At 39.9% G+C, this 13,928-nt stretch overlaps 1 pseudogene; it reads right to left on the reverse strand.

Annotated features, from left to right (window-relative positions):
• Positions 1–4,366, reverse strand: part of LOC110295420 — a 10,057-nt pseudogene extending 5,691 nt beyond the window's left edge.
• Positions 4,367–13,928: the final 9,562 nt, after the last annotated feature.

A 13,928-nucleotide genomic window follows, 5' to 3' on the forward strand; every position in this document is an offset into this window, starting at 1 on the left:
CTTTCTTTCTTTCTTCCTTCCTTCCTTCCTTCCTTCCTTCCTTCCTTCCTTCCTTCCTTTCTTTCTTTCTTTCTTTCTTTCTTTCTTTCTTTCTAAGAATTATTTACTTATTTTATGTATAGGAGTACACTCTAGTTTTCCTCAGCTATACCAGAAGGGCATCAGATCCCATTACAAATGGTTGTGAGCTACCATGTGGTTGCTGGGAATTGAACTCAGGACCTCTGGAAGAGCAGTCAGCACTCCTAACCGCTGAGCCATCTCTCCAACCCCAAGTACATTTTAAAATATTTTTCCCCTGGCAGTAGTGTGACCTCTCTGGGGATCCCACACAATAGCCCATCTGAGCATCACCAGCCAATGCTGTTCTTTTAATTACACTCAAGGCAACTGGAGGACACTTTTGACCACTGAGTCTGTGGCTCCAATGTTCCAGGGACATAACTAATGATCTGAGAAGAGGTTCAAACAAAGCTGGTATTGGCGAAAGTTGAGGAAGCTACTGGGAAACGTCTGACTTCCAGAAAAAAAAAAAAAAAAAAACAACAAACGCATGCTGTTGATGATACTCTCTAAGGAGCTAAACGTCTCAGAACAGCTGCTATGACTTCTCTTCCTATGCTCCCTACCCACAGGCATAAGCTTCAGCAGTAACACAATGTGGTTTATTATCAACGTCAGAAACTTGTTCTGCCTGGAAAGGCAATGACCAAAACACATCCCAGAAAGTGACATGATGCTGACGCCAGCTGCCTACAATGTATTTTCCAGTAAGATATGAAGTGACCAGACGAAGCCAGACTTTTGAGGAAGAAAAAGAGTAGAAAGCGAGAAGGCCTAGGAAAGTTGTGCTTTTCTGGCGTTTGCTCACATCAGGGATTTTGTGTACTTATCTCTGTTGGCTGCATACTGACAGCAGGCTAAAGACACCTAACGGGGGGGGGGGGGCTTTGGATGCCCTCTTTCTAAGCTTCCTGTCACGTGAGCACCCGCTGTGCTGTTTCATGAGATGGTCAGCATTAGTTTCCTCCCTTGAAAAGACATTAACGTTTTTACTATTATTCGGATTTATGGGAAGCTTTGTAATGGCCCTTTTTCTTTTCCCAATATTCCTGATCCCCCATCCCTGTGATTCTACCTTTTTTTTTTTTAATGCCATGATTATTAACATATGAAGTATGAGGATCTTTTCTCTCTGTCTCTGTGTTGCTCATCTCTACATTGAGAGCGCTGCATTCTGGGATCCCTTGTACTCTGCCTTTTGGATACGTCTATTTTGTAGGAGGCACAGATGAGACACTTGAAGGCAGGAAGGAGGGAGACGAAAATGTATTACCTGACTGTATCTGCTTTGGGTGATATCTTTAACAGGGTGTATCTACTGGTGGTCCCAATTCCTCCAGGGAAATCTACCATGGTTCCCCTCTCTGCTTGGCTTTAACTTTGGAACTTCAAAAAAAAATTAAATAACCTAGATTTTTTTCATATTAAACTCCCCCTGTTAAAAACTATTTAAAGCAGGAGCTGGAAGCAATGATTGAGCAGTTAAGAATATTTAGTCCTCTTGTAAAGGACCCCCAGGTTTGGTTCCCAGCACTCAATGTTGGCTCACAATCATCTGTAACTCTAGTTCCAGTGGCTCTGGTGCCCACATGTGGCCCCCATAGGCTCTCTCATACATGTGATGCACATGTGCTCACTCAGGAGGACATAAAAATTAACTTTAAAAAGTCAATAAAACAAAATATATAAAGCAATGTCTGGTTTTACCAATCTCAAAATGACATACATCTACAAAATTCAGGCAAGACCTTTCAAAGGGAATACTACAATATAATAGAATGTTTTAGGACCTCAAGAGAAGCAGAAAGCTTTAAGTACCATAGTTGAAACTAGTTTTCATCGTTTATAATTGTACAGGTATCCACAATCGTGTCATTAACGATCAGCTATTAACAAGAATGGCCAAGACCAATTTTGGCAAAGGCCGTACACTCAGCAAGGGAGGTTGTGTATTATTTTTAAATATGGGGTGTTTTTTTGCAGAGTCTATATGAGGTCTCTATATAGTTTCACATAAAATATTACTAACAGTTATAACTAATTTAGTCTTTAGCATATATAATTTATTCAGTGGCATCTTAACTAATTAGAAGCTCAAACTTTTCTATATTTTTAGTTCCAGTGGAAAGCTCACTTCTGTCGCAGAATGAATGGCGGCCATGGATAGATATCTATTAAATCTAAACTTTTAACAGTTTTGTGTTTCTATAACACTTAAGTAGAAAGAATAGATAATTCCCATATACCCCTTTAATGTATAGAGTCCTTAGTCTCCCTATTGTTAAAAGTCATGTATTTAAAAAAAAGTCATGTATTTAGGTGGTACACGTTTTATCATAGATGAACCAATATTGATCCATTATTGACCAAAGTACTTAGCTTACATTGGGTTCTAACATAAACCACTGGTGTCTTTCATTTTGAAATATGTACTTAAGATTCTGTCTGAGGTTTCAGTTCTATAGGGGTGTACCTAAAAGATTTATCCTTTTACTTTATAGACATCTTAACTGTGTTACAGCAATTATAGATAAACCTGCTGTAAGTACATGTATGCAGTTTTGTGTGGATCTAAGCTTGGAGATGATCATGTAAAGAGTATGCCAGACTGCTTTCTGACTGGATAGATATCACTGTATTCTTGATGGCAGTGAATGGGACTCCCATTTCTCTACATTCTGGCCAGCATTTGCTCAGAGTTAAGGATTTAAAATATCTTAATATGCGTGCCATGGTACCATATTGTTGTTTTAATGTGTAACTCTTATTTTTTGTATGCTTATCTATCATTGGTGTGTCTTGTCCATTCATATTCTTTACTCAGTTTTTGAGATGTTGATGTTCTCATGACTGCACCTCAAGTCATCTTTATCAGATATGTGTTTCACAAGCATGTTTTCCTAGTCTGTGGCTTTCTTTTCATGTTTATATTCTTTTTTTAAAAAAAGATTTATTTGTTTATTATATATAAGTACACTGTAGCTATCTTCATACACACCAATAGAGGGCATCAGATCTCATTACAGATGGTTGTGAGCCACCATGTGGTTGCTGGGATTTGAACTCTGACCTCTGGAAGAGCAGTCAGTGCTCTTAACCGCTGAGCCATCTCTCCAGCCCTCATGTTTATATTCTTTATTATTATTTTTTTTTTGGTTTTGGATATTTTTATTTTTTATTATCAGGAGTGATTGAAATAAAAAATATAATTGAGTCCCATCATTATTGTCATCATGGAAATGGCTTTAAGAGAAAACTGGTCAGATGAATATTATTGCTTTCCACTTTTCAACTGGTAAATAGTTGCCACAGATAAAAACAGACAAGCCCAGAGAATCTGTCCAGAATGTTCAAGATATGGCATATTATACAACATGCCTGTTCTCGGGGAGAACACCTAGGACATATTATGCGTACTTCTTGATCTCATTGTACAAGACAAGCACAAAGGCACCACCCATGCCTCTAAGAACATTGGACCGTGCACCCTTGAAAAAGAGCCTTGCTTCCTTCATCTCGAGTGATCTTCTACCAGCAGTCAAGTGTGCCCGTGTACATGATAGCAGTTTCTTTGCGTCCAAACTGCGTCATCATACAACAGCGAATCGTGTCAAAAGGATAGGAAGTCAGGCCAGCGACAGCAGTGACAGACTGCAATCATCCAGCTGGTGAAGATGTGAGTATTCTTGGGATCTGGGAGCATTCCCTTTGCAGTGCCATAGATATCAAAGTAGGCAGCTCGGTAGATGATAATGCCCTGTACTGACACATTAAAGCCTTGGTACAGGCCCTTAATCCCATCAGTTTTGTAGATCTTAACTAGGCAGTCATCAAGGCCTTTGAATTCCCTTTCAGCTCCAGCTTTGCCCATATCAGCTGCTAGACGGGTAAGGGCAAAATCAAGAGGGTACACAAAGCACAAGGATGAGGCCCCAACGGCACCACCTGATGCCAGGTTCCCTGCAAAGTAGCTCCAAAACTGGGTCCTCTTGTCCACACTACCCAGAAAGATCTGCTTGTATTTATCTTTGAAGGCAAAGTTGAGAGCCTGGGAGGGGAAGTATCTGATGACATTGGCCAGATTTCCACACCAGAAGGGCAGGACTCCCTGTTCCTTGGGGATACGAACCACGCAGTCTATAATGCCCTTGTATTGCTTATCTGTTGTGATTTGCTTGCCCGCATGCTGCACCTGCAGCAGCAGCTTGACCCTCTCGATGGGTGCTACTGCGGTCTTGGAGATGGCTGCAGCCATTCCACTGGCCAAGAAGTCCTTGGTGAAGGACACAGCGGCATCTGTCATGTTGAAAGCAAAAAAAGAAGAGGCAGGTGAGTGTGGGACAGGGCTGGGTTGACAACCGGCTTTGACTCCCGGACTCTGGGCTCATGGTTTTTGTTTTTTTGGTTTTTTTTTTTTTTTTTTTTTTTTTTTTTATTTTTTTGGTTTTTTTCGAGACAAGATTTCTCTGTGTAGCCCTGGCTGTCATTTTCTGTTTCTTTAGTAAAACATATTGAAGATCTTGGATTTCATTCCCAATAAAGTTTTAGCCTCATCTCCAAATTTTTTTTTTTTTTTNGACAGGGTTTCTCTGTATAGCCCTGGCTGTTCTGGAACTCACTTTGAAGACCAGGCTGGCCTCGAACTCAGAAATCTGCCTGCCTCTGCCTCCCGAGTGTTGGGATTAAAGGCATGTGCCACCACTGCCCGGCATTTTTTTTTTGGTTATATTCTTAAAAAATACATTTATTTTATTTTATCATTTAAATGCTCTTAAATCATTGAATCATCTCTGCACCCTCACAAGAATACATTTTAGGGCATTTTTTTCATGATGTTTTAGTAATCTGTTTCTATCTTGTTGGAGTTAGGATTTTTCTGTGCTTCTAAACACTGTGCAAAAGAATTCTTGCTGTTTTAGTACAGTTGTTCCTCTCTACAATATTTTTATGACAACAGTTAACATTACTATAGCCCATGATGTAGATTCTAACTCCTAACAATACCAATGGTGTTATCATAGTTACATTGAAGAATTATGATTAGTAGCCAAGTGGTGACATGAAAGGCTTGAAGGACGTATCCAAGAAGTGCTTTCAACCATACTTTTGGATTATTTCTATCATAACTTGAAGTGGAAACCTAAGGGTTCTTTGGAAACTCAATTGTATTGGATGGTATTTTGCTCGGGCAAACACATGAAGGAGCATTTTCCTGAAGTGGACAAAGGTGAAAGGCTAAGGCAGACATGAGAAGGAACATTTAGCTGAAGTAGACACAGGTGAAAGGATGTTCTGCTAAGCAACCATGTGAAAGGACACTTGATGAAGGATTCCTTGCTAACGACAAGTGTTTTGGTCCACTTTACATTGCATGGTTGAGCTCCATATGTTGGAATTCCATAGGAAGAAATTCACCAAAAAAAAAAAAAACTTCTGGTGGTATGCTGCAGTTTCTTGCTGATTGGCAAAGTGATGTCAGCTGAGACAGATACACATGCTGGGGCAAGACACATGGAGGACTCATGATGTCTGGAGGGAAGAACAGAGTGATGGGGGCTAGCTTGGTTTGCCTGTAGGTAGAGCTCGGTGTGCAATGGTTGTTGGTCTTGAGTCTTCTCTGATCTTTGCTTCACTGAGAGAGGCACAGCGGAGAACTTCTCCTGGTGTTCCTCCTGGTCCCTCCTGCTGACTCCTGCTGAGGCTGAGGTCTGGCTGTCTCTGCTACGTAGTGCAACCACTGCTGATTCCTGTTTGCTATCCCAACTCTGGACTGCTGGTGTATCTGTGAAATGTTTGCAAGCAGATCAAGCTGCCGCTGCTAACCTGTGACCTGAACTGCCCATTTCCAGACAGCATAGATGGGAGTTGCTCCAAAGAGCCTTTCTAAACAGGTCCACTCCCCACCACCATATCCTTTCTTTACTACTACCTCTGGTGAGTGGTGGGCTACAAGGGAGTTTAAAACTTTTAAGAACCACCATTAAAAGTAGGATTTGAAAAAAACTGAAGTTACAATAACTATTATTGTTTGCTTTGTAAGTCACTGGAATCTGGCTCCTAGCCCTCAACTACTATCTGGTTTTTACTACTTTATTTGTAGTTGGTTTAGAAACCCACCATACCTCAAATGTTCTGTCCAGTCATTCCCCTTCTTTGCATGTCTCTTTACAGTAGTCTTGCCTTTGCAATACTACCTAAGCTCCAGTGTGCTAAGGATTTCCTTCCCTCCTGTCTGTCTTCCTTCTTTCCTTCCTCCCACTCTAAATTTAGTAGTAACTTCCAAAGGTGTCTTATTGTCTTTTCCCCAATATATCCTCTGTACTGCCGCAGCACAGAAGGCAACAAACCACAACGAGAAGAGCATAGACTTTGAGACCGGAAAGGCTGGAATTCAAACTTCTTCTTAACTTCAATGACACAATGCAGCTACTTAGGCTTAACATGGTGTCTCTCAAATGTGACTAATGCAGCTTACACTGCAGTTGTATGCCATGAGCTGTTTTTAGAATCAAATATATTTGTACCTATAAAGTAGTAGGACCTGGTAAAAGGTGCTTCAGGGTTTTAAGTCAATTCAGTTATGAGCATGTCTCTCTTTTTAGTTACAGCTCTCAGTCTGTCCCGTCCAGACCCCCAGAGTCTTCTGATTTTCTTCTCTTAATTTCTCTGTCATCGTCTCAGGCTCTGAAAACACAGGTGGGTTTGTTTCTCCACTTATGTGGCCTCTTGTTTATGCTTATATATATATTTGCATTCAGAGAACTTCATCTGGAATGCCCTTTGTCTTTCTGTCTGGATGACAGACTTCCAATTCAATTTTCTGGATCCTATGCCAATATTACCTTCCAGTCCTTTGCCTTCATTCTAGTAGATTTTTGAACTCTATTTTATTAAAATAGTTTTCTGTACAAGAAGACTCTTCCCTCACAGACTGAAATTTGCCTACGCAGTGAGTCTGCGTTCCATTTCTTGAACAGATTGTGTGTAGAGTCAACAGACAGTAAAGAACAACATTCCCTGTGACTTGTTTACTATGCTTTTAGGTATTACATTTTAATGTTTAAAATATAAATTTTGTTTAAAATTGATTATTATAATAATTTATAGTTCTGGCGAAGATGTGGTAAATAACATTACTTAATGAGGAAAATGCAAGGTTTGTTGCCTTTGGGGAAAGCAGTTTCTCTATCTCATATAGGTTAAGTATTCCTGAACCAATACTTAATATATATCATCTATACTCATTTATCTACTGATTCTACTTTTAAAAATCGGTTCAAGAAGATATAAAGGTGTTATGCATAAACATGTTAGTCATACAATCACAGTGAAATTTGAATAAAACTAAGTCACCTAAAACCAGGATTCTAGTTATGTAAAATAGAATATGTTCATATTTATAAGGCACAGTATATAATTTTGTAAAGTGTAATTAAAGTGACAGTGCTATGAAGACGGTATTTAAGAGCAATGCCATGAACCAACAGATTTGGAAAATATCTTTACCAATCCTAAATCCAATAGGGGACTAATATCCAATATATATAAAGAACTCAAGAAGTTGGACTCCAGAAAACCAAATAACCCTATTAAAAAATGGAGTACAGAGCTAAACAAAGAATTCTCAACTGAGGAATACCGAATGGCTGAGAAACATCTAAAAAAATGTTCAACATCCTTAATCATCAGGGCAATGCAAATCAAAACAACCATCACTCAGATTCAATCTCACACCACTCAGAATGGCTAAGATCAAAAACTCAGGTGACAGCAGATGCTGGAGAGGATGTGGAGAAAGAGGGACACTCCTCCATTGCTGGTGGGATTGCAAGCTGGTACAACCACTCTGGGAATCAGTTTGGTGGTTCCTCAGAAAATTGGACATAGTTCTACCAGAGGATCCAGCAATATCACTCCTGGGCACCCAGAAGATGCTCCAACTTGTAGTAAGGATACATGCTCAGCTATGTTCATAAGTAGCCTTATTTATAATAGCAAGAAGCTGGAAAGAACCCAGATGTCCCTCAACAGAAGAATAGATACAGAAAATGTGGTACGTTTACACAATGGAGTACTACTCAGCTATTAAAAACAATGAATTCATGAAATTCTTAGACAAATGGATGGATCTGGAGGATATCATGCTAAGTGAGTTAACCCAATCACAAAAGAACACTCATGATATGCACTCACTGATAAGTGGATATTAGCCCAGAACATCAGAATACCCAAGATACGATTTGCAAAAAACATGGAACTCAAGAAGAAGGAAGACCAAAGTGTGGATACTTTGATCCTTCTTAGAAGGAGGAACAAAATACCCATGGAAGGAGTTACAAAGTTCAGAGCAGAGACTGAAGGAATGACCATCTAGAAACTGCCCCACCTGGGGATCCATCCCATAAACAACCACCAAACCCAGATTCTATTGCAGGTGCCAACAAGAACTTTCTGATAGGAGCCTGATATAGCTGTCTCCTGAGAGACTCTGCCAGTGCCTGACTAATACAGAAATGGATGCTCACAGTCATCCATTAATTAGATGGAGCACAGGGTCCCCAGTGAAGGCGCTAGAGAAAGTACCCAAGGAGCTGAAGGGGTTTTCAGCCCCCTAGGAGGAACAACAATATGAACTAACCACTAACCCCAGAACTCCCTGGGACTAAACCACCAATCAAAGAAAATACATGGAGGGATTCATGGATCTAGCTCCATTTGTAGCAGAGGATGGCCTAGTTGGTCCTCAATGGGAGGAGAGGCCCTTGGTCCTGTGAAGGTTCTATGCCCCAGTATAGGGCAATGCCTGGGCCAGGAAGTGGGAGTGGGTGGGTTGGGGAGCAGAGGGATGGGGGAGAGGATAGGGGATTTTCGGAGGGGAAAATAGGAAAGGGGATAACATTTGAAATGTAAATAAAGAAAATATCTAATTAAAAAGGGGGGTTAAAAATGAAAAAAAAAAAGATTTCTACCACTTTAAGAAAAAAAGAAAAAGAAAAAAAGAGCAATGCCATGTTTCTTCAGAGGACCTTTGTTCAGTTCCTAGCCTCTATATCAGGTAGCTCACAATTATTTCTAACTCTGGCTTCAGGAGAATCCAACATCTCTGGCTTCAGCAAAAATCTGCACTCATGTGTGAATACCCCCCACATGCGCATACATACACATAATTAAAAATCATAAGAACAAACTTTTCAATTATATTTATAATGGGTTTACAAAACAGAGAAGATCCTTATGATGCCATTATCAAATAAAACATAATAATACAAAAAGATATTTTTCATATGCCCACAACTACATTGAACATATACATTGAAAGAGGACTGGAAAAACCCACTAAAGGGTTAATGAGTACCCTTGTGTAGGTGAGTTTGAGCTATAACAAGGAACCCTTCAGTTTCAGAGGCTTAACACCAAGTGCTTATTTAAGATCTGTATCAGAGTCCAGGGCGGGTTTGGAAGGCTGCTCTCCTTGCTGTCTTTGTTTGGGAGCCCAGGCTTTCCTGTATTAGTCAGCAGATAAAGTGCTGCGTGAGTGGAGACACAGCACTTCCCTCTGTACGTGAATGGCCAGAAGGCAACCACATGGCCCCAGTTAATGGCAGAGTTCTGGGAACACCATTCCCAGCAGGAAGGAAAGGAGCCTGGATTCTGATAGAGCTGGCCTTGTTATTGTCATTCCTAAGATAGAAAACTGAATGGAAATTTTCTGGTAATTTATATTTCTTTGAGTTTTCTGCATTTTCAGTGTTTCTTCAAGTAATTGTTTATTACAAGTGAAAACTTTGTACTTAAGAGCCCTAAATATTTTTCGTTATCTTTTAAGAGATTTGTTCTTATTATTTTAAATTTGTGTGTGTGTGTGTGTGTGCGTGCGTGCACACATGCCCAGGTGCCCTTAAAGCCAGAGGCACCAGATCCTTCTGGAGCTGAAGTGACAGTTGTGAGCTACCTGATGTGAAGACTGGAGGCCAAACTCATGCCCTCTGAATGACCAGTGAGCACTTAGTCTCTGACCCATCTGTCTAGCCCTAGTCTTATATGTTTTATTTTGAGATAGGTTTTACAATATAAACCTAGATTGCCTGAACTATGTAGACCAGACTGGCCTTGAACTCACAAATATCTATATGCATACGTCTCTCAGGTACTGAGATTATAAGTATGTACCACCATACCTGGCCTTTCTACATGTTTTAAAAGACAGCCCTTCATTACATTCTATAACATGAATCTGTAAGAGATTTCCTTGAAAGCTGAGCCTAGTGGCACACAACCTTAACCCAAGCACTTGGGAGGCAGAGGCAGGTGGATCTCTAAGTTTGAGGCCAACCTTGTCTGTCAATCAAGTTCCAGGGCAGCCAGGGCTACACAGAGAAACCCTGTTTTGAAAACACACACACACACACACACACACACACACACACACACACACACACATTTTCTTAGATATCAAAAGGCTAAATTTGGTTCAGGTAAGAGAAGCTGCTGCAAGATGATATAACTAATACCATATACAGAAACCCACACAGTGTGAGCAGTTCCCTTTCCTTCAGGTGATGGATTAATTATCTAAGCAGAAGTAATAATAATCTCACTGATCACCCCACAAATTCAGCGAATATTGTTTAAGACACCAGAGTGTAACACAATCCCTGGTTTGTGTAGAAAGAAATGGAGAAGTGGAAATGTCTGAGACTGCGATTCCTAAGCCTCTCTTGTCAGCCCCAATCCTATATGGCTCCACTGTTCCCTAGTTGTCCTTACGTTTGGCCCACCCGCAGTAGCCCTCTTCTTACTTGAGGGAAGAACAGTATGAAGATGTTAGAGGCTGGGCATAGTAAAACATGCCTTTAATCGCAACACTCAGGAGTCAAAAAGAGGCATGTCTCTGTGAGTTCTAGGCCAGCCAGGGCTACCTAGTAAAACCCTATTTTATAAAAAAATCTATGTTGGAGAAACATAATGGCCACTGCCTTCAACTCCTTTTCTCACTGTCTAAAAGCCAGAGTTTGTTCTGGGTAGTGTCCAAACATTCAGGGTGTCGTTCATCCATCCATGTATCCTGCTACCTACTATAAAGAAACGTTGAGTGCCCATAGGGACCACATCATAAATGAAAGTCTTTTTCCACAGGCAAAGCAGAGAGCTATTCCACAGGCAGAAATTCTTCTCATTTGCTCTATAACAGCCACCTCAAAAATGGAATCTGTTTGGGTCCTAACTAAGAGATAGACCAGTTTCTAGGACTGGAGATCAGCTCTCCATGACTTTCTGGTGATTTTGGCCTTCTTTCCCACCACATTTGTCTTAAACCTTTTTCTTCTTCTCTTGAGATGTTCTCATGAATGTTAGCATGGTCCTTCAAAACACACGTTCTATTCCAATGCAAATCCTACCTTAAACAATGTATCTTTTAGACAGAAAGGCTCTATTCTGTTATCAGTGCATAGATAGAGTCCTCAGCAAAGATGAGTTCTGTGAGCCATTGACATTACCATCCAGTGTGCATGGAGCTAGTGGGATAGTAACACAGTTCTGATGCTGCCATCATGGAAAAGTTGGTCTTCTCTTCATCAAGCTAACAGGGATGTTCCACATATGCAATAGATTCTGCCTTTAGACTAGTTCACTGTTATCTCTTCATTTGCAAGTTGTTAAACCACTTCTATAATAGAAGTCATAGAGAAGACACTGGACTAGCTAGCAGCTCATTTTATGCCATAATTGTCTAGTTAAAATAAGAAAAGTCACATTTTTTTGACCTTCTCAGTTTATCAGATTGAGAAACACGAATTGTTATTACATAGCATGCCTGGATCGTTAGCATTTCACAATCACTAACATTTCATTACCCTTTCTGAGTACAAAATGTCACTAGGAACATATGTGAAATATTTAGGAACCTTGCCTAAGATACAATAGAACGTGAAAAATATTAGATTTGATATTTTGAGGATAAAAGGGAGGAGGAGGAAAAAAATGTCTTATTAGATTCCAATTAGAATTTTAAACTCCTGGTTGAATGCTGAAGTCAGTCTTGCTTAATTGAATAGAGTTTGCCAGCTGCCCACCCACATCCAGTCTTTCATGTCTGTTATTTGCATTCAGACCTTTACATGATCAGTTGTATCTCTAGAGCCAGACAAATTGAGACTGAGAAGTTTATTATACGTGTTGCAGATTATTGCATAACTTCGTATTATATCAAGGCAGAGAATATTAGGTTTTCTAAGCTGTCAAGCAAAGCAGATCAAATTTTCCAAGTATTTTGATCATTCTTTCCTTTTTCTGTCATCTCTGGGATTAGCTCATCATATAGCTATGTAAATGCCTTTCTTGTGTCCACACAGTAAGTTATGGGCTTTATTTAAAAGTCACTTTCAATTCAGTCTCTGACCAGCAGGCTCATAGCCTTTATTCAACAGTGACACTTAAAAGCAAACGGAAATAATTGCATTTTTGTTAAGATATAATTACTATTGTATGCTAGAAAGAAAATTAAAATATTTTTCTTAGTAGTCAGCATTTCTGGTGGTCATAATTTTGGCCACATAAAAGGGTTCCTATTTTACAAAAGTACTCCTTTAACACACATAAGTTCATTTAAATGAGGAAGTATGCATGGTACTAGAATGAACCACATAATATTTGAGGCAAATATTAGTGCCTGTTATCTGCATAGTGCTTCTCAGGGAGGTTCATGCTAGCAGGAGCAGTCCCTCTCAATCATTTACCTCTCACTGCTTTAACGTTGGAAGAGTTGTATATATAAACTGTTCAGTAAAATTATCACCGATTCCTGATGGAGCTTAGAGACTATACTATGCATAACTAATATCTAGGGGAGAGGAGTGTGTGTGAGCATGTCTGTGCACACACATGCATGTGCACATGGAGACTGGCACACACTCTCACATGGAGTTTCTCAGATTCTTTCACTTTAGTGGCCTGGAGCGTCATAGTCAGACTAAGCTGGCTGGCCGGTGAGCTCCATTCTGAGGATGACAGGTATGCACTGCCCCATCTGGCTTTTTCATGTGAATTCTCAATATTGAACTCAGGATGTCTTCATGCTTGCACAGCAAGCACTTACATGAGCCATGCCCCATACCCCGTAACTAGCATTTTCTAGAGATAGTATGGATTAAAAGGAAATTTTACTTATCATTTAGAATATTAGAATATTTTCTTCATATATTTTTATCCCGTTGAGATGAGACAAAGGTCATTAGAATGTATAGAGTCCATTTATTTATTTTTTCCACCTTTGGTTTAAAAAGAAGCGCTCCCAGTTCTCAGAACAAGCGGGCTTACTTTGGCTTATGTTTTTATTTGCGCTTGTCTCCACAGCCCTCTTTGTGCCTGTTTTTCCCTTTCCGGCCCTTTTGAGTCATATGTTGACATAACTCAGTGCGAAGCCCTGGGTTTGAAGAGAAGTGGACACTAAGTCCAGGTACACAGAGATTCTTGTCTGATAACACCGCAAACACTCCGCCTGCAGACTTCCTACATTTGAGACATAATATTTTCGAACACTAATTTGCCAAGCAGGTTGGCGGTGACTCTGCCTGCTTGCTGCTGCTTGTCTGAATTAGGAAGGCTCCGTCTACCCTCTCTGACTCGGGGTTTGTTTCTCAAGTAGACACACTAATAAAGAGCTCCTTTTGAAGTAGGGAATCTAGGCTTTTTTTCTTCCCTAAGCTGTGGAGACAATTTTCAAAAGTAACTTCTTTACTTTTGATGAAACACAACTCACAGCTCATCTCAGAAAGAAAAACATCTCAAATTTTGCACTGTTGAAAATTTCAGTCCAAGGTGCTGTGTCTTTTTTTTTTTTTTTTTTTTTTTTTTTTTTTTTTTTT

This window comes from Mus caroli, chromosome 1, assembly GCF_900094665.2.
Source record: "Mus caroli chromosome 1, CAROLI_EIJ_v1.1, whole genome shotgun sequence".
NCBI lineage: Eukaryota > Metazoa > Chordata > Mammalia > Rodentia > Muridae > Mus > Mus caroli.